The sequence below is a fragment of the Bombina bombina genome, chromosome 3 (assembly GCF_027579735.1).
Source record: "Bombina bombina isolate aBomBom1 chromosome 3, aBomBom1.pri, whole genome shotgun sequence".
In the NCBI taxonomy this organism is placed as follows: domain Eukaryota; kingdom Metazoa; phylum Chordata; class Amphibia; order Anura; family Bombinatoridae; genus Bombina; species Bombina bombina.
The window spans coordinates 489,275,856-489,295,878 of NC_069501.1; the positions used below are offsets into that span (position 1 = coordinate 489,275,856).

At 41.9% G+C, this 20,023-nt stretch overlaps 1 protein-coding gene across 5 annotated transcripts in view; it reads left to right on the top strand.

The window, feature by feature from the left end:
* The window catches only part of DCAF6 (DDB1 and CUL4 associated factor 6), an 863,174-nt gene that overhangs the window by 353,351 nt on the left and 489,800 nt on the right, over nt 1-20,023 (top strand). The gene's annotated exons all lie outside the window — the stretch shown is intronic.

The following is a 20,023-nucleotide window of genomic DNA, read 5'->3' on the forward strand; positions in this document are numbered from 1 at the left end:
ATTTTCCAACTTACTGATATTATCAGTTTTGCAATTTGCTCAACAAAAGAACAAAGAAAAAATGATAATAGAGTTCATTAGAAAGTTGTTTACAATTGCATGCTCTGTCTGACTCATTTGAGTTTCATATCCCTTTAACTCCTTTTGGTGAGAGCATACTGAGGTAGGCTGAGGAGCGTGCACATGTCTTGAGCACTATATGTATTAAATGGTTACAAAAACAACTTCCATATACCGCACAAGGAGTACACTAGTATACCCCTGTATACAATTGTACGCACTACCTCAATCATAAATGTATTATTTTGACTTTCATGTGCCTGTAAAAAAAGATTTTAATAATATTTCTCCAACATAGGTGTGTCCGGTCCACGGCGTCATCCTTACTTGTGGGATATTCTCTTCCCCAACAGGAAATGGCAAAGAGCCCAGCAAAGCTGGTCACATGATCCCTCCTAGGCTCCGCCTTCCCCAGTCATTCTCTTTGCCGTTGTACAGGCAACATCTCCACGGAGATGGCTTAGAGTTTTTTAGTGTTTAACTGTAGTTTTTATTATTCAATCAAGAGTTTGTTATTTTAAAATAGTGCTGGTATGTACTATTTACTCTGAAACAGAAAAGAGATGAAGATTTCTGTTTGTAAGAGGAAAATGATTTTAGCAACCGTTACTAAAATCGATGGCTGTTTCCACACAGGACTGTTGAGAGGAATTAACTTCAGTTGGGGGAACAGTGAGCAGACTTTTGCTGCTTGAGGTATGACACATTCTAACAAGACGATGTAATGCTGGAAGCTGTCATTTTCCCTATGGGATCCGGTAAGCCATTTTTATTACAGACAGAAAAAAAAAGGGCTTCACAAGGGCTTTTTAAGACTGTAGACATTTTCTGGGCTAAATCGATTTATATATAAACATATTTTATACTCCATAGCCTTGAGGAATTATTTTAATCTTGGGAATTTTGTAAAATAACCGGCAGGCACTGTATTGGACACCTTATTCTCTAGGGCAGAGCTTTCCAAACTTTTCATGTTGGTGACACACCTTTCAGACCTACATCATTTTGCGACACATTAATTCAGTTGTACTAGCAAACAGGAGGTTAAACTAACTTGTTTTAAGAGATACAGACGCATACATAAATTATATAATAACACAATGTATTTATAAGTAACAGTATGTAAGTATGTGCAAGAATAAAAAAAAAGTTTAATAACACCAATAGCTACTTACTATTTTATTGGGATGTGTGAGTTTGATTGGATGAACTCAGTTTCTGAATATTTAGTGGAATATTAGCTAAAGACACTCGCATTTTATCATCAAGCATTTTTAAGCTTCCACTTCCTATCCATATATCAAGAGCAGGAGCAGCAATGCACTACTGAGAGCTAGCTACAAAAAAAACCCACGTTGACTTCTGACTTCAGCTCAGCGTTTAAGCTGCTGCCCTTAGAATTGTAAATTAATTTTTTTTTTTTCTGAAACAGGGACACACCTACACACTGCCACCGACACACTAATGTGTCACGACACACAGTTTGGAAAGCACTGCTCTAGGGGCTTTCCCTAATCATAGGCAGAGTCTCATTTTCGCGCCTGTATTGCGCACTTGTTTTTGAGAAGCATGACATGCAGATGCATGTGTGAGGAGCTCTGAAACATAGAAAAGACTTTCTGAAGGCGTCATTTGGTATCGTATTCCCCTTTGGGCTTGGTTGGGTCTCAGCAAAGCAGATACCAGGGACTGTAAAGGGGTTAAATATAAAAACGGCTCCGGTTCCGTTATTTTAAGGGTTAAAGCTTCCAAATTTGGTGTGCAATACTTTTAAGGCTTTAAGACACTGTGGTGAAATTTTGGTGAATTTTGAACAATTCCTTCATACTTTTTCGCAATTGCAGTAATAAAGTGTGTTCAGTTTAAAATTTAAAGTGACAGTAACGGTTTTATTTTAAAACGTTTTTTGTACTTTGTTATCAAGTTTATGCCTGTTTAACATGTCTGAACTACCAGATAGACTGTGTTCTGAATGTGGGGAAGCCAAGGTTCCTTCTCATTTAAATAGATGTGATTTATGTGACACAAAATTTAGAGAAAATGATGCCCAAGATGATTCCTCAAGTGAGGGGAGTAAGCATGGTACTGCATCATCCCCTCCTTCGTCTACACCAGTCTTGCCCACACAGGAGGCCCCTAGTACATCTAGCGCGCCAATACTCCTTACTATGCAACAATTAACGGCTGTAATGGATAATTCTATCAAAAACATTTTAGCCAAAATGCCCACTTATCAGCGAAAGCGCGACTGCTCTGTTTTAGAAAATACTGAAGAGCATGAGGACGCTGATGATATTGGTTCTGAAGGGCCCCTACACCAGTCTGAGGGGGCCAGGGAGGTTTTGTCTGAGGGAGAAATTTCAGATTCAGGGAAAATTTCTCAACAAGCGGAACCTGATGTGATTTCATTTAGATTTAAGTTGGAACATCTCCGCGCTCTGCTTAAGGAGGTGTTATCCACTCTGGATGATTGTGAGAATTTGGTCATTCCAGAGAAACTATGTAAAATGGACAAGTTCCTAGAGGTCCCGGGGCCCCCCGAAGCTTTTCCTATACCCAAGCGGGTGGCGGACATTGTAAATAAAGAATGGGAAAGGCCCGGTATACCTTTCGTCCCTCCCCCCATATTTAAAAAATTGTTTCCTATGGTCGACCCCAGAAAGGACTTATGGCAGACAGTCCCCAAGGTCGAGGGGGCGGTTTCTACTCTAAACAAACGCACCACTATACCCATAGAAGATAGTTGTGCTTTCAAAGATCCTATGGATAAAAAATTAGAAGGTTTGCTTAAAAAGATGTTTGTTCAGCAAGGTTACCTTCTACAACCAATTTCATGCATTGTCCCTGTCACTACAGCCGCGTGTTTCTGGTTCGATGAGCTAGAAAAGGCGATCAATAATAATTCTTCTTCTTATGAGGAGATTATGGACAGAATTCGTGCTCTCAAATTGGCTAATTCTTTCACCCTAGACGCCACTTTGCAATTGGCTAGGTTAGCGGCGAAAAATTCTGGGTTTGCTATTGTGGCGCGCAGAGCGCTTTGGTTAAAATCTTGGTCAGCGGATGCGTCTTCTAAGAACAAATTGCTTAACATTCCTTTCAAGGGGAAAACGCTGTTTGGCCCTGACTTGAAAGAGATTATCTCTGATATCACGGGGGGCAAGGGCCACGCCCTTCCTCAGGATAGGTCTTTCAAGGCCAAAAATAAACCTAATTTTCGTCCCTTTCGCAGAAACGGACCAGCCCCAAGTGCTACGTCCTCTAAGCAGGAGGGTAATACTTCTCAAGCCAAACCAGCCTGGAGACCAATGCAAGGCTGGAACAAAGGAAAGCAGGCCAAGAAACCTGCCACTGCTACCAAGACAGCATGAGATGTTGGCCCCCGATCCGGGACCGGATCTGGTGGGGGGCAGACTCTCTCTCTTCGATCAGGCTTGGGCAAGAGATGTTCTGGATCCTTGGGCGCTAGAAATAGTCTCCCAAGGTTATCTTCTGGAATTCAAGGGGCTTCCCCCAAGGGGGAGGTTCCACAGGTCTCAATTGTCTTCAGACCACATAAAAAAACAGGCATTCTTGCATTGTGTAGAAGACCTGTTAAAAATGGGAGTGATTCATCCTGTTCCATTAGGAGAACAAGGGATGGGGTTCTACTCCAATCTGTTCGTAGTTCCCAAAAAAGAGGGAACGTTCAGACCAATCTTAGATCTCAAGATCCTAAACAAGTTTCTCAAGGTTCCATCGTTCAAAATGGAAACCATTCGAACAATTCTTCCTTCCATCCAGGAAGGTCAATTCATGACCACGGTGGATTTAAAGGATGCGTATCTACATATTCCTATCCACAAGGAACATCATCGGTTCCTAAGGTTCGCATTCCTGGACAAGCATTACCAGTTTGTGGCACTTCCGTTCGGATTAGCCACTGCTCCAAGGATTTTCACAAAGGTACTAGGGTCCCTTCTAGCGGTGCTAAGACCAAGGGGCATTGCAGTAGTACCTTACTTGGACGACATTCTGATTCAAGCGTCGTCCCTTCCTCAAGCAAAGGCTCACACGGACATTGTCTTCGCCTTTCTCAGATCTCACGGATGGAAAGTGAACGTAGAAAAGAGTTCTCTATCTCCGTCAACAAGGGTTCCCTTCTTGGGAACAATAATAGACTCCTTAGAAATGAGGATTTTTCTGACAGAGGCCAGAAAAACAAAACTTCTGAACTCTTGTCAAATACTTCATTCTGTTCCTCTTCCTTCCATAGCGCAGTGCATGGAAGTAATAGGTTTGATGGTAGCGGCAATGGACATAGTTCCTTTTGCGCGCATTCATCTAAGACCATTACAACTGTGCATGCTCAGTCAGTGGAATGGGGACTATACAGACTTGTCTCCGACGATACAAGTAAATCAGAGGACCAGAGATTCACTCCGTTGGTGGCTGTCCCTGGACAACCTGTCACAGGGGATGAGCTTCCGCAGACCAGAGTGGGTAATTGTCACGACCGACGCCAGTCTGGTGGGCTGGGGCGCGGTCTGGGGACCCCTGAAAGCTCAGGGTCTTTGGTCTTGGGAAGAATCTCTTCTACCGATAAATATTCTGGAACTGAGAGCGATATTCAATGCTCTCAAGGCTTGGCCTCAGCTAGCAAAGGCCAAGTTCATACGGTTTCAATCAGACAACATGACAACTGTTGCGTACATCAACCATCAGGGGGGAACAAGGAGTTCCCTGGCGATGGAAGAAGTGACCAAAATCATTCAATGGGCGGAGACTCACTCCTGCCACTTGTCTGCAATCCACATCCCAGGAGTGGAAAATTGGGAAGCGGATTTTCTGAGTCGTCAGACATTTCATCCGGGGGAGTGGGAACTCCATCCGGAAATCTTTGCCCAAATTACTCAACTGTGGGGCATTCCAGACATGGATCTGATGGCCTCTCGTCAGAACTTCAAGGTTCCTTGCTACGGGTCCAGATCCAGGGATCCCAAGGCGACTCTAGTAGATGCACTAGTAGCACCTTGGACCTTCAAACTAGCTTATGTATTCCCGCCGTTTCCTCTCATCCCCAGGCTGGTAGCCAGGATCAAGCAGGAGAGGGCATCGGTGATCTTGATAGCTCCTGCGTGGCCACGCAGGACTTGGTATGCAGACCTGGTGAATATGTCATCGGCTCCACCATGGAAGCTACCTTTGAGACGAGACCTTCTTGTTCAAGGTCCGTTCGAACATCCGAATCTGGTCTCACTCCAACTGACTGCTTGGAGATTGAACGCTTGATCTTATCAAAGCGAGGATTCTCAGATTTTGTCATTGATACTCTTGTTCAGGCCAGAAAGCCTGTAACTAGAAAAATTTACCACAAAATATGGAAAAAATATATCTGTTGGTGTGAATCTAAAGGATTCCCTTGGGACAAGGTAAAAATTCCTAAGATTCTATCCTTTCTTCAAGAAGGTTTGGAGAAAGGATTATCTGCAAGTTCCTTGAAGGGACAGATTTCTGCCTTGTCTGTGTTACTTCACAAAAAGCTGGCAGCTGTGCCAGATGTTCAAGCCTTTGTTCAGGCTCTGGTTAGAATCAAGCCTGTTTACAAACCTTTGACTCCTCCTTGGAGTCTCAATTTAGTTCTTTCAGTTCTTCAGGGGGTTCCGTTTGAACCCTTACATTCCGTTGATATTAAGTTATTATCTTGGAAAGTTTTGTTTTTGGTTGCAATTTCTTCTGCTAGAAGAGTTTCAGAATTATCTGCTCTGCAGTGTTCTCCTCCTTATCTGGTGTTCCATGCAGATAAGGTGGTTTTACGTACTAAACCTGGTTTTCTTCCGAAAGTTGTTTCTAACAAAAACATTAACCAGGAGATAGTCGTACCTTCTTTGTGTCCGAATCCAGTTTCAAAGAAGGAACGTCTGTTGCACAATTTGGATGTTGTTCGTGCTCTAAAATTCTATTTAGATGCTACAAAGGATTTTAGACAAACATCTTCCTTGTTTGTTGTTTATTCTGGTAAAAGGAGAGGTCAAAAAGCAACTTCTACCTCTCTCTCTTTTTGGATTAAAAGCATCATCAGATTGGCTTACGAGACTGCCGGACGGCAGCCTCCTGACAGAATCACAGCTCATTCCACTAGGGCTGTGGCTTCCACATGGGCCTTCAAGAACGAGGCTTCTGTTGATCAGATATGTAAGGCAGCGACTTGGTCTTCACTGCACACTTTTACTAAATTTTACAAGTTTGATACTTTTGCTTCTTCTGAGGCTATTTTTGGGAGAAAGGTTTTGCAAGCCGTGGTGCCTTCCATCTAGGTGACCTGATTTGCTCCCTCCCTTCATCCGTGTCCTAAAGCTTTGGTATTGGTTCCCACAAGTAAGGATGACGCCGTGGACCGGACACACCTATGTTGGAGAAAACAGAATTTATGTTTACCTGATAAATTACTTTCTCCAACGGTGTGTCCGGTCCACGGCCCGCCCTGTTTTTTTAATCAGGTCTGATAATTTATTTTCTTTAACTACAGTCACCACGGTATCATATGGTTTCTCCTATGCAAATTTTCCTCCTTTACGTTGGTCGAATGACTGGGGAAGGCGGAGCCTAGGAGGGATCATGTGACCAGCTTTGCTGGGCTCTTTGCCATTTCCTGTTGGGGAAGAGAATATCCCACAAGTAAGGATGACGCCGTGGACCGGACACACCGTTGGAGAAAGTAATTTATCAGGTAAACATAAATTCTGTTTTCTGTAAATCTTAGCTGCCATAATGTATCCTCTGTGACTTGCTCAAGCATGTGCTGTAATATTCATTATTGTGTTCTGAAGACATTTCATGAGCACATTTCCTTTTCTTTCATGTAATTAGCAAGAGTCCATGAGCTAGTGACGTATGGGATATACATTCCTACCAGGAGGGGCAAAGTTTCCCAAACCTCAAAATGCCTATAAATACACCCCTCACCACACCCACAAATCAGTTTTACAAACTTTGCCTCCCATGGAGGTGGTGAAGTAAGTTTGTGCTAGATTCTACGTTGATATGCGCTTCGCAGCAGGCTGGAGCCCGGTTTTCCTATCAGTGTGCAGTGAATGTCAGAGGGATGTGAAGAGAGTATTGCCTATTTGAATTCAATGATCTCCTTCTACGGGGTCTATTTCATAGGTTCTCTGTTTTCGGTCGTAGAGATTCATCTCTTACCTCCCTTTTCAGATCGACGATATACTCTTATATATACCATTACCTCTACTGATTCTCGTTTCAGTACTGGTTTGGCTTTCTACTACATGTAGAGGAGTGTCCGGGGGTAAGTAAGTCTTATTTTGTGACACTCTAAGCTATGGTTGGGCACTTTTATATAAAGTTCTAAATATATGTGTTAAAACATTTATTTGCCTTGATTCAGGATGTTCAATGTTCCTTATTTCAGACAGTCAGTTTCATATTTGGGATAATGCATATGAATAAATCAATTTTTTCTTACCTTAAAATTTGACTTTTTTCCTGTGGGCTGTTAGGCTCGCGGGGGCTGAAAATGCTTCATTTTATTGCGTCATTCTTGGCGCGGACTTTCTTGGCGCAAATTTTTTTTTTTAATTTCCGGCGTCATACGTGTCGCCGGAAGTTGCGTCATTTTTTTGACGTTTTTGCGCCAAAAAATGTCGGCATTACCGGGTGTGGCGTCATTTTTGGCGCCAAAAGCATTTAGGCGCCAAATAATGGGGGCGGCTTTTTTGGCGCTAAAAATTTTTGAGCGTCATTGTTGTCTCCACAATATTTAAGTCTCATTGTTTATTGCTTCTGGTTGCTAGAAGCTTGTTCATTGGCATTTTTTTCCCATTCCTGAAACTGTCATTTAAGGAATTTGATCAATTTTGCTTTATATGTTGTTTTTTCTATTACATTTTGCAAGATGTCTCAGATTGACCCTGAATCAGAAGCCACTTCTGGAAAAACGCTTAACTGAGTTTCAGTTCTACCAAAGCTAAGTTCATTTATTTTAAATGTTATAAATGTTTATCTTTAGCTATGGTTTGTAATAAGTTATTATGATATACTTTTACATGCAGCATCCATTAGTATTTATGCTTTATATATTGCCATTCTTACATCTTATGTACAAGAAATATTTAGAAGATTTATAAGAAATATTTTTCTGATTCTATTTTAAAGGCTTTGTCTGACTTCGTGCCTTCTAATAAAATTTTTAGGTCTTTTTTTCACTTCTTTTTTAATTATTGGAGTTTCAAATGACCAACAACATTCTGATTTATCCTTCTCTGATGATGTTTTTTCTCTTTCAGAATTTTTTCTTCATCAGATATTGACACTAACAAATCTACTTTTTTATTATTTTTTTATTATTAAAGTACATTTTTGTTGAAAAGGTGTTGATTATTTTGGATATTAAGGTAACTAGTTCTTTAAGACTAGCTGACACTATTTCTGCCTATTTATTCTTCTGTGTTTTCAGAGGTTTTCTTTCCAATTCCCCATACTAGGGAATGGAATAGGCTGAGAATTTTCTTTTATTCCTTCTTCAAAGGTTTTAAAACTATATTCTTTGCCAGCAGTTAAATTCAATTTGGGGGTGTTCTCCAATTTATTGGGGCTATCTCTACTCCTACTAATTATGCTATTGTTTCTATAGCAAAAAGTATTTATTTTCCTTTAGATGGTTGTATCTTATTATGGAAAATTATTTAGTTTCAGGTACTTTTCTTGGTCCTGTGATTTATTTGGATATTGCAATTGCTTCATTTTTGTTCTGTTTACTTTAAGATCAAGTATCAGATTATGATTTATTTAGCATTGTTAAAGGACAACATTTACTAGACTAGGTGCTGTTGCATTTGTCTTGCTGTTTTGCATTTATTGATTATGCAAGTCCACTGTATTGACTGGTCCTTTAAACTGGACTATCATGCTAATAATTTCATTTGTGTCTTCATTTTATTGAATATTTTCGCAAATGAGGGTTAATCTTTGTCTTTAGCTATTTTAGCTAGAAGAATTTTGTGATTTAAAAAAATAAATAAAAATAAATCCATATTTCTTTTGTTCTAAGATAATCAATTATTTGTTTTATAATTGGATTCAATTCTTAACTGTTACTCTGGGCTTCAAGATTGAGTTCTAAGACTAAAACTTTAAGCTTATACTAGTTTGGTTGTTCTTATTAAGGAACAAATTCCTGAGTTCTTTCCCAAGTAACATGTTTTATAATTGGAAATTTTTCAGTTCGAAATCAGCTCCCTAATATTTGCGATGTACGTGCCGTATTCCAGCTTGGCTGGTAATGGGAAGGTTTAAGACTTCTTTGAAATTTTATTTGGTTCTATTTGGTCCAAATTTCTTTGATTTTATTCCAGTAAGGCAAGGACAGGGATTTTATTCAAATCTGTTTGTGGTTCCCAAGAAAGAGGGAACCTTCAGACCAATCTTGGATCTAAAGATTTTAAACAAATTCCTCAGAGTTCCATCATTCAAAATGGAAACTATTCAGACCATCCTACCCATGATCCAAGAGGGTCAGTACATGACCACAGTGGACTTAAAGGATGCCTACCTTCACATACCGATTCACAATGATCATCATCGGTTCCTAAGGTTTGCCTTTCTAGACAGGCATTACCAATTTGTAGCTCTTCCCTTCGGGAAGACGGAGTCCAGGTTATCAAAATTTCTAAATGCTTGCCGTGTCCTTCATTCCATTCCACGCCCGTCAGTGGCTCAGTGCATGGAAGTAATCGGCTTAATGGTAGCGGCAATGGACATAGTGCCATTTGCGCGCCTGCATCTCAGACCGCTGCAATTATGCATGCTAAGCCAGTGGAATGGGGATTACTCAGATTTGTCCCCTCTACTAAATCTGGATCAAGAGACCAGAGATTCTCTTCTCTGGTGGCTTTCTTGGGTCCATCTGTCCAAGGGTATGACCTTTTGCAGGCCAGATTGGACGATTGTAACAACAGATGCCAGCCTTCTAGGTTGGGGCGCAGTCTGGAACTCCCTGAAGGCTCAGGGATCGTGGACTCAGGAGGAGAAACTCCTCCCAATAAATTTTCTGGAGTTAAGAGCAATATTCAATGCTCTTCTAGCTTGGCCTCAGCAACACTGAGGTTCATCAGATTTCAGTCGGACAACATCACGACTGTGGCTTACATCAACCATCAAGGGGGAACCAGGAGTTCCCTAGCGATGTTAGAAGTCTCAAAGATAATTCGCTGGGCAGAGTCTCAATCTTGCCACCTTTCAGCGATCCACATCCCAAGCGTAGAGAACTGGGAGGCGGATTTTCTAAGTCGTCAGACTTTTCATCCGGGGGAGTGGGAACTCCATCCGGAGGTGTTTGCTCAACTGGTCCATCGTTGGGGCAAACCAGAACTGGATCTCATGGCGTCTCGCCAGAACGCCAAGCTTCCTTGTTACGGATCCAGGTCCAGGGACCCGGGAGCAACGCTGATAGATGCTCTATCAGCTCCTTGGTTCTTCAACCTGGCCTATGTGTTTCCACCGTTTCCTCTGCTCCCTCGACTGATTGCCAAAATCAAACAGGAGAGAGCATCGGTGATTCTGATAGCGCCTGCGTGGCCACCCAGGACCTGGTATGCAGACCTAGTGGACATGTAATCTCTTCCACCATGGACTCTGCCTCTGAGGCAGGACCTTCTAATACAAGGTCCTTTCAATCATCCAAATCTACTTTCTCTGAGACTGACTGCATGGAGATTGAACGCTTGATTCTATCAAGGCGTGGCTTCTCCGAGTCGGTCATTGATACCTTAATACAGGCTCGGAAGCCTGTCACCAGGAAAATCTACCATAAGATATGGCGTAAATATCTTTATTGGTGTGAATCCAAGAGTTACTCATGGAGTAAGGTTAGGATTCCTAGGATATTGTCCTTTCTCCAAGAGGGTTTGGACAAAGGCTTATCAGCTAGTTCTTTAAAAGGACAGATCTCTGCTCTGTCTATTCTTTTGCACAAGCGTCTGGCAGAAGTTCCAGACGTCCAGGCACTTTGTCAGGCTTTGGTTAGGATTAAGCCTCTGTTTAAAACTGTTGCTCCCCCGTGGAGCGTAAACTTGGTTCTTAAAGTTCTTCAGGGAGTTCCGTTTGAACCCCTTCATTCCATTGATATTAAACTTTTATCTTGGAAAGTTCTGTTTTTGATGGCTATTTCCTCGGCTCGAAGAGTCTCTTGAGTTATCTGCCTTAAATTGTGATTGTCCTTATCCGATTTTTCATTCAGACAAGGTAGTTCTGTGTACCAAACCTGGGTTTTTACCTAAGGTGGTTTCTAACAGGAATATCAATCAAGAGATTGTTGTTCCATCATTGTGTCCTAATCCTTCTTCAAAGAAGGAACGTCTTTTGCATAATCTGGACGTAGTCCGTGCCTTGAAGTTTTACTTACAGGCTACTAAAGATTTTCGTCAAACATCTGCCCTGTTTGTCGTTTACTCTGGACAGAGGAGAGGTCAAAAAGCTTCGGCAACCTCTCTCTCCTTTTGGCTTCGGAGCATAATACGGTTAGCCTATGAGACTGCTGGACAGCAGCCCCCTGAAAGGATTACAGCTCATTCTACTAGAGCTGTTGCTTCCACCTGGGCCTTTAAAAATGAGGCCTCTGTTGAACAGATTTGCAAGGCTGCGACTTGGTCTTCGCTTCACACCTTTTCAAAATTTTACAAATTTGACACTTTTGCTTCTTTCGAGGCTGTTTTTGGGAGAAAGGTTCTACAGGCAGTGGTTGCTTCCGTTTAAGTTCCTGCCTTGTCCCTCCCATCATCCGTGTACTTTAGCTTTGGTATTGGTATCCCACAAGTAATGGATGATCCGTGGACTGGATACACTTAACAAGAGAAAACATAATTTATGCTTACCTGATAAATTTATTTCTCTTGTATTGTATCCAGTCCACGGCCCGCCCTGTCCTTTTAAGGCAGGTCTAAATTTTAATTAAACTACAGTCACCACTGCACCCTATGGTTTCTCCTTTCTCGTCTTGTTTCGGTCGAATGACTGGATATGGCAGTGAGGGGAGGAGCTATATAGCAGCTCTGCTGTGGGTGATCCTCTTGCAACTTCCTGTTGGGAAGGAGAATATCTCACAAGTAATGGATGATCCGTGGACTGGATACACTACAAGAGAAATAAAATTATCAGGTAAGCATAAATTATGTTATTCTTTATCTAGTCTTTTGAACTTGGCAGTAGGCATTTGCTACCTACTAATTACTTATTTGAACCTGGCCTGCTTTTTTGTAGGGAAATTCCTATGTTCTTCACATGTTCGAAGTATTTTAAAAGGGATATAAACCCTAACATTTTCTTTTGTGATTCAGACAGAGGTTACAATTTAAAAAAAGTTTCCAGTTTACTTCTGTTATCAAATTTGCTTTGTTCCCATGATATTCTGTGTTGAAGAGATACCTAGGTAGGCATCTGGAGCATTGAATGGCAGAATATAGTGCTGCCACCTAGTGCTTTTGCAAATTGATAACCTTCTTGCAAAACTGCTGCCATATAGTGCTCCAGAAATGGGATGGCCCCTAAGCATAAGTCCCTGTTTTTCTACAAAAGATACTAAAAGAAAGAAGAAAAATTGATAATAGAAGTAAATTGCTTAAAATTGCATCATCCTATCTGAGTTCTGAAAAAAATAAATCTTAAATGTATATTCCTTAAGTTCACCAAAAAAAACCCAATATATATACTTGTATATACACAGTGTGTGTGTGTGTGTGTGTATGTATGTATGCATGTGTATATATATATATATATATATATATATATATATATATATATATATATATACACACATACATATTTGTGGAAGTGGAAAAGAAACCCTAGAACAAGACTGTAAATATCCCTCCCACTCAGGACCCGTTCTTTCATCAAAACCTAGACACTCTGAGGCTGACTGTCTGGAGATTGAACGGTTGATTTCTTTCTTAAGACACTGTGAGTCCACGGAATCATCAATTACTGTTGGGGAATACCACTCCTGGCCAGCAGGAGAAGGCAAAGAGCACCACAGCAAAGCTGTTATGTATCACTTCCCTTCCCACAACCCCCAGTTATTCTCTTTGCCTTCAGTTCAAGGAGGAGGTGAAGTTATAGGTGTCCTGTATAAGATTCTTCAATTAAGATTTTTTTATTTTGAAGCTAGAGCAGGCTTGCTCTGATCTTTCCTATCATGCTGGGTTTAGCTGTACTCTACGTTAGTCTCTTCAACAGGGCTATGGTAGTTTTTAAGCAGTCATGAACTTGTGGGTTGGGCCTCACTGTGTTTTCCTGACAAGTTGCTGCCCTCTAACAGAATGCCAGAGTAGGCTTACTCTGTCCTTTCTTCTACACATAGGTCTCTGTGAAGAGTGGCTTCCTCTCATGCCGGTGAGATGTCCTCCTGTCGGACAGGGATTCAGGTAAGTACCTTGTTTTTACAAATATAAGAAACCCTGGCACTTGAGTAACTTTTCTGCATCGTTGTGGGGGTAAGTTATCCTGAGTTCAGGATAGATTGCAGGGCCCTGCTACGGTATATGAGAGATAAAGTGATTAAACTTTGTTGTTTATTTTATTCTTGGTGGCTCTTGGTTATATTCTTCTGGAATCAGTTTTTTTTTTTCAAGGAGGGAGCAAACTCAATGTTTTTAATTTATTTTTGATTGTGGTCCGTTTATCGGACATTTTGTGATGTCATAGGGGTGGGGCTTCTTCTGGTCTCAGGGCGCACTGTAACTTCGCTCCCTGCCCTTGTTTCAGCTGTTGCTGGTTGCACACACAGTGGATAACATGTTTTGACTGAAATCCAGTCTCTTTCTGTTAGTAAGGGTTCAGGTAGGTACCCAAGCTTAACGCTAAGGTTTAGAAAGGCCAGACGTTTTTGTTTTTTATAGCTGAATGGTTGTTTTTCTGTTAAAAGGGAGCTGAATATAAAAGGGGAGGTTTTTTTGCCGGTTAGTTGTGGTTCCTGTGACCGACGTCCTACTGTGCATTATTATATCGTTACCCAGTTAAAGGGACAGTACTTTTAAAAAAAAAAAAAAAGTTTTTCATTTTTTGTCATTTACCTAGATCTTTTGCAAGATGGATTTAGAGTCTATGCCTGAGTGCAAAATTTGTTTGAGTGCCCATGTTGAACCTCCTTTGCCTTTTTGTGGTTCCTGTATTGAAAGAACCTTGATGTATAAAGACAGAATTTTTGTTACTGAGCCACCATTCTCTCAGGTGGATTCTGTTCAGGCAATGCCACAGTCTTCTCCTCAAGTACCCCAGGTATCATTACCGTCTCAGGCAGTGCCCTGTGGTTTCTCGCAGACTCTTGATGGAGTCTTTTTGAAGGCAGAAATTGCTGCTCAGGTGTCCTCAGCGGTATGTGAGGCATTAGCTGCCATTCCCTTGCTGCAGGGTAAACGTAAGAGGAAGTCTCGAGAATCAGATAGTAAGGTATCAGATCCTGTACAGGCTAACCAAGTTGCTCTCTCCCATAAGTCAAAGGAGGAGGATACTTCGGTAGCCTCTGAGGGTGAAATCTCTGATTCGGATAGGGTAATTCATTCTTCTGATGTTGAAGTGGTTTGTTTCAGATTTAAGCTTGAACACCTCCGTGTTTTGCTAAAAGAGGTTCTAGCTACGATGTGCCTGCCATTGTCAACCCTAAGAAATAGATACTTTGATGTCCCCTCACCTGGAGAGGTGTTTCCAGTACCAGACCGTGCCACGGAAATTATTACCCAGGAATAGGAGAGACCCGATTCCTTTCTACACCTTCCCTGTCTTTAAGAAAATGTTCCCGGTGGCTGACTCCATAAAGGAGTCGTGGCAGGCGGTTCCAAAGGTGGAAGGTGCGATTTCGACTTTGGCAAAGAGAACTACTATTCTTATTGAGGACAGTTGTTCGTTCAAAGATCCTATGGATAAAAAGCTTGAGGCCTTTTTAAGGAAAATGTATACTCATCAGGGGTTTCAATGGCAACGGCGGTGTGCATTGCCACAGTAACCAGTGCGGCAGCCTATTGGTTTGACGCCCTGTCCGAATCCTTTCAAGCGGAAACTCCTTTGGAGGAAATTCAGGATAGGATTAAGGCTCTAAAGTTAGCTAATTCCTTTATCACTGACGCTTCTTTACAAGTCATTAAGTTGGGGGCCAAAATATCTGGTTTTGCAATCTTAGCGCATATAGCGCTATGGCTTAAATCTTGGTCTGCTGATGTTTCCTTTAAATCTAAGCTTTTGGCAATCCATTACAAGGGAAAATACCTTGTCTGGGCCGGCATTGGTAGAAATTATTTCCGATATCAAGGGTGGTAAAGGATTCTTTCTGCATCAGAACAAGCAGAACAAACTGAAGGGACGTCAAACTAATTTTCGTTCCTTTCGTAACTTCAGAGATAAGTCTTCCCCTGCTTCTACCAAACAGGAACAATCCAAGCCCTCCTGGGAGCCTGGCCAGTCCTGGAACAAGGGGAAGCAATCCAAGAAACCCGCAACTGAATCCAAGTCAGCATGAAGGGGTTGCCCCTGATCCGGGATCGGATCAAGTGGGGGGCAGACTCTCTAAGTTCGCACAGGTCTGGTAACGAGATGTCCCACACCCATGGGCAGTGAACATAGTTTCCCAAGGGTACAAGTTAGAGTTCAAAACTTTTCCTCCCAGGGGCAGGTTCCACCTCTCAAGATTATCTGTAGACCAGATAAAGAGAGGCGTTCTTAAAATGTGTACAGGACGCCGAGCAGTGTATTTAAATCCGTGGTAATTTTAAAAATGTAATGCACCTGATTAAACGGTTGTTGTAGACCGTGAAACGTTGTGGTTTATTGCTTTTAAATAAAGTCTTTTTACTTATAACAGACTTTACACAGAACTTTATTTTTTTTTATTTAATCTTTTATTTATATCAAAGTTTTCATTACAACAAAAACAGATTTTCAACAATATTTAAACTCCAACAGTCATAGCATGACACATGATAAGTTCTTTAACAGTCTCACACGATCCATATACTAAAGGTTCACATAAAAATGATCTTTTTTCACAAGAAATGATCACATAGTTACTGAAACCTAGGTATTTCTCTTCTCTCCTCACAGACCTTGAATTTGTCAACCTAGTAACTATGGCTTAAATGTGCGACCAACAAAAGGTCTGAGTTAGTATAGGCCCGATTCAATCCTCCACTCCCGTCCAACGTCATTCCAGTCCCAGTTAGAGCCTGTGTAGTTAGAGGTGCATATATGTCATTAAGTATATGAAAGTGATGTTTATCTTTATGTGTAGAAAGGTGTGTTCAGGCTGCCTTGAAGGGCGTGTTCAATGTATAACCCCATAGACATACAAGACCAGCTAGTGCCGCAAGGGGGACTCAAATCTACCTAGTGCAGTAATAAGATTCCCAAAAAAACATAATTTCAGCATAAAATTCCAATTTACCTACTGTATAATAAAAAAATCTCTCCAAAGACAGGTTCGTCTCCATTTGTATAAATAAAAAGAGAGAAGCGCTCAACCTGGAAACGAACAATAGCATAATAGCTTGTTCTATGGCTAGTTACCACCCAAGAAGCAGACTCTTTTTGCTCAACATGTGCCTTTCACAGAGAAAAACTTTCCTGAAGCATATCAGTCTGATCCTGACTTCACAGTACAGTCCAGCCCCGAAATACCAGGCAATTCTACTCTGAACGAGAGAAACAGCAAAATCCCAGACGTACGTTTCGGCCTATTGTGGGCCTCGTCAGTGAGGTGCAGCCATATCCCTCTAGGCACACTGAGCAATGGGTCCACGTCTGGATTCCCGCATCACACTTAGGGAGACTTCCCAAAATGTCATAATTTGCATAAATAAAATGAGAGAAGCGCTCAACCTGGAAACGAACAATAGCATAATAGCTTGTTCTATGGCTAGTTACCACCCAAGAAGCAGCCTCTTTTTGCTCAACATGTGCCTTTCACAGAGAAAAACTTTCCTGAAGCATATCAGTCTGATCCTGACTTCACAGTACAGTCCAGCCCCGAAATACCAGGCATTTCTACTCTGAACGAGACAAACAGCAAAACCCCAGATGTACGTTTCGGCCTATTGTGGGCCTCGTCAGTGAGGTGCAGCCATATCCCTCTAGGCACACTGAGCAACGGGTCCACGTCTGGATTCCCGCATCACACTTAGGGAGACTTCCCAAAATGTCATAATTTGCATAAATAAAAAGAGAGAAGCGCTCAACCTGGAAACGAACAATAGCATAATAGCTTGTTCTATGGCTAGTTACCACCCAAGAAGCAGCCTCTTTTTGCTCAACATGTGCCTTTCACAGAGAAAAACTTTCCTGAAGCATATCAGTCTGATCCTGACTTCACAGTACAGTCCAGCCCCGAAATACCAGGCAATTCTACTCTGAACGAGAGAAACAGCAAAATCCCAGACGTACGTTTCGGCCTATTGTGGGCCTCGTCAGTGAGGTGCAGCCATATCCCTCTAGGCACACTGAGCAACGGGTCCACGTCTGGATTCCCTCATCACACTTAGGGAGACTTCCCAAAATGTCATAATTTGCATAAATAAAAAGAGAGAAGCGCTCAACCTGGAAACGAACAATAGCATAATAGCTTGTTCTATGGCTAGTTACCACCCAAGAAGCAACCTGTTTTTGCTCAACATGTGCCTTTCACAGAGAAAAACTTTCCTGAAGCATATCAGTCTGATCCTGACTTCACAGTACAGTCCTGCCCCGAAATACCAGGCAATTCTACTCTGAACGAGAGAAACAGCAAAACCCCAGACGTACGTTTCGGCCTATTGTGGGCCTCGTCAGTGAGGTGCAGCCATATCCCTCTAGGCACACTGAGCAACGTGTCCACGTCTGGATTCCCGCATCACACTTAGGGAGACTTCCCAAAATGTCATAATTTGCATAAATAAAAAGAGAGAAGCACTCAACCTGGAAATGAACAATAGCAAAATAGCTTGTTCTATGGCTAGTTACCACCCAAGAAGCAGCCTCTTTTTGCTCAACATGTGCCTTTCACAGAGAAAAACTTTCCTGAAGCATATCAGTCTGATCCTGACTTCACAGTACAGTCCAGCCCCGAAATACCAGGCATTTCTACTCTGAACGAGAGAAACAGCAAAACCCCAGATGTACGTTTCGGCCTATTGTGGGCCTCGTCAGTGAGGTGCAGCCATATCCCTCTAGGCACACTGAGCAACGGGTCCACGTCTGGATTCCCGCATCACACTTAGGGAGACTTCCCAAAATGTCATAATTTGCATAAATAAAAAGAGAGAAGCGCTCAACCTGGAAACGAACAATAGCATAATAGCTTGTTCTATGGCTAGTTACCACCCAAGAAGCAGCCTCTTTTTGCTCAACATGTGCCTTTCACAGAGAAAAACTTTCCTGAAGCATATCAGTCTGATCCTGACTTCACAGTACAGTCCAGCCCCGAAATACCAGGCAATTCTACTCTGAACGAGAGAAACAGCAAAACCCCAGACGTACGTTTCGGCCTATTGTGGGCCTCGTCAGTGAGGTGCAGCCATATCCCTCTAGGCACACTGAGCAACGGGTCCACGTCTGGATTCCCGCATCACACTTAGGGAGACTTCCCAAAATGTCATAATTTGCATAAATAAAAAGAGAGAAGCGCTCATCCTGGAAACGAACAATAGCATAATAGCTTGTTCTATGGCTAGTTACCACCCAAGAAGCAGCCTCTTTTTGCTCAACATGTGCCTTTCACAGAGAAAAACTTTCCTGAAGCATATCAGTCTGATCCTGACTTCACAGTACAGTCCAGCCCCGAAATACCAGGCAATTCTACTCTGAACGAGAGAAACAGCAAAACTCCAGACGTACGTTTCGGCCTATTGTGGGCCTCGTCAGTGAGGTGCAGCCATATCCCTCTAGGCACACTGAGCAACGGGTCCACGTCTGGATTCCCGCATCACACTTAGGGAGACTTGCCAAAATGTCATAATTTGCATAAATAAAAAGAGAGAAGCGCTCAACCTGGAAACGAACAATAGCATAATAGCTTGTTCTATGGCTAGTTACCACCCAAGAAGCAGCCTCTTTTTGCTGCTCTGTGAAAGGAACATGTTGAGCAAAAAGAGGCTGCTTCTTGGGTGGTAACTAGCCATAGAACAAGCTATTATGCTATTGTTCGTTTCCAGGTTGAGCGCTTCTCTCTTTTTATTTAAAAAAATTATGACATTTTGGGAAGTCTCCCTAAGTGTAATGCGGGAATCCAGACGTGGACCCGTTGCTCAGTGTGCCTAGAGGGATATGGCTGCACCTCACTGATGAGGCCCACAATAGGTCGAAACGTACGTCTGGGGTTTTGCTGTTTCTCTCGTTCAGAGAAGGATTGCCTGGTATTTCGGGGCTGGACTGTACTGTGAAGTCAGGATCAGACTGATATGCTTCAGGAAAGTTTTTCTCTGTTAAAGGCACATGTTGAGCAAAAAGAGGCTGCTTCTTGGGTGGTAACTAGCCATAGAACAAGCTATTATGCTATTGTTCGTTTCCAGGTTGAGCGCTTCTCTCTTTTTATTTATCGTCTCCATTTGTGTTTTCCACATCGACAAGGTTGGTGTGGCCTCAGATTTCCACATTCTAGGGATTATTTGTTTGGCACTGCATATGGCCAACTGAAAAAGTGATGTGTGCTGTTTAAAAGGGAGTTTAGGTAAGATATGGAATAAATATATTAAAGGGTCTAAAGTAATATCGTAATTCAATAACCTACTCATTTCTTGATTAATTTCTGTCCAAAATTTCAGTATCTTAGGACACTCCCACCAAATATGGTAAGGTATACCTTCTCCTGAGCACTTCCTCCAACATCTGTCTGATGCTTCTGGGAATATATATTTTAATCTGTAAGGGGTAAGATACCAACGAAGTAGGAATTTATAATTAGTTTCTAGTAAAGTGGCCGAATGTGCTGATTTACTAGTATACAGGAAAA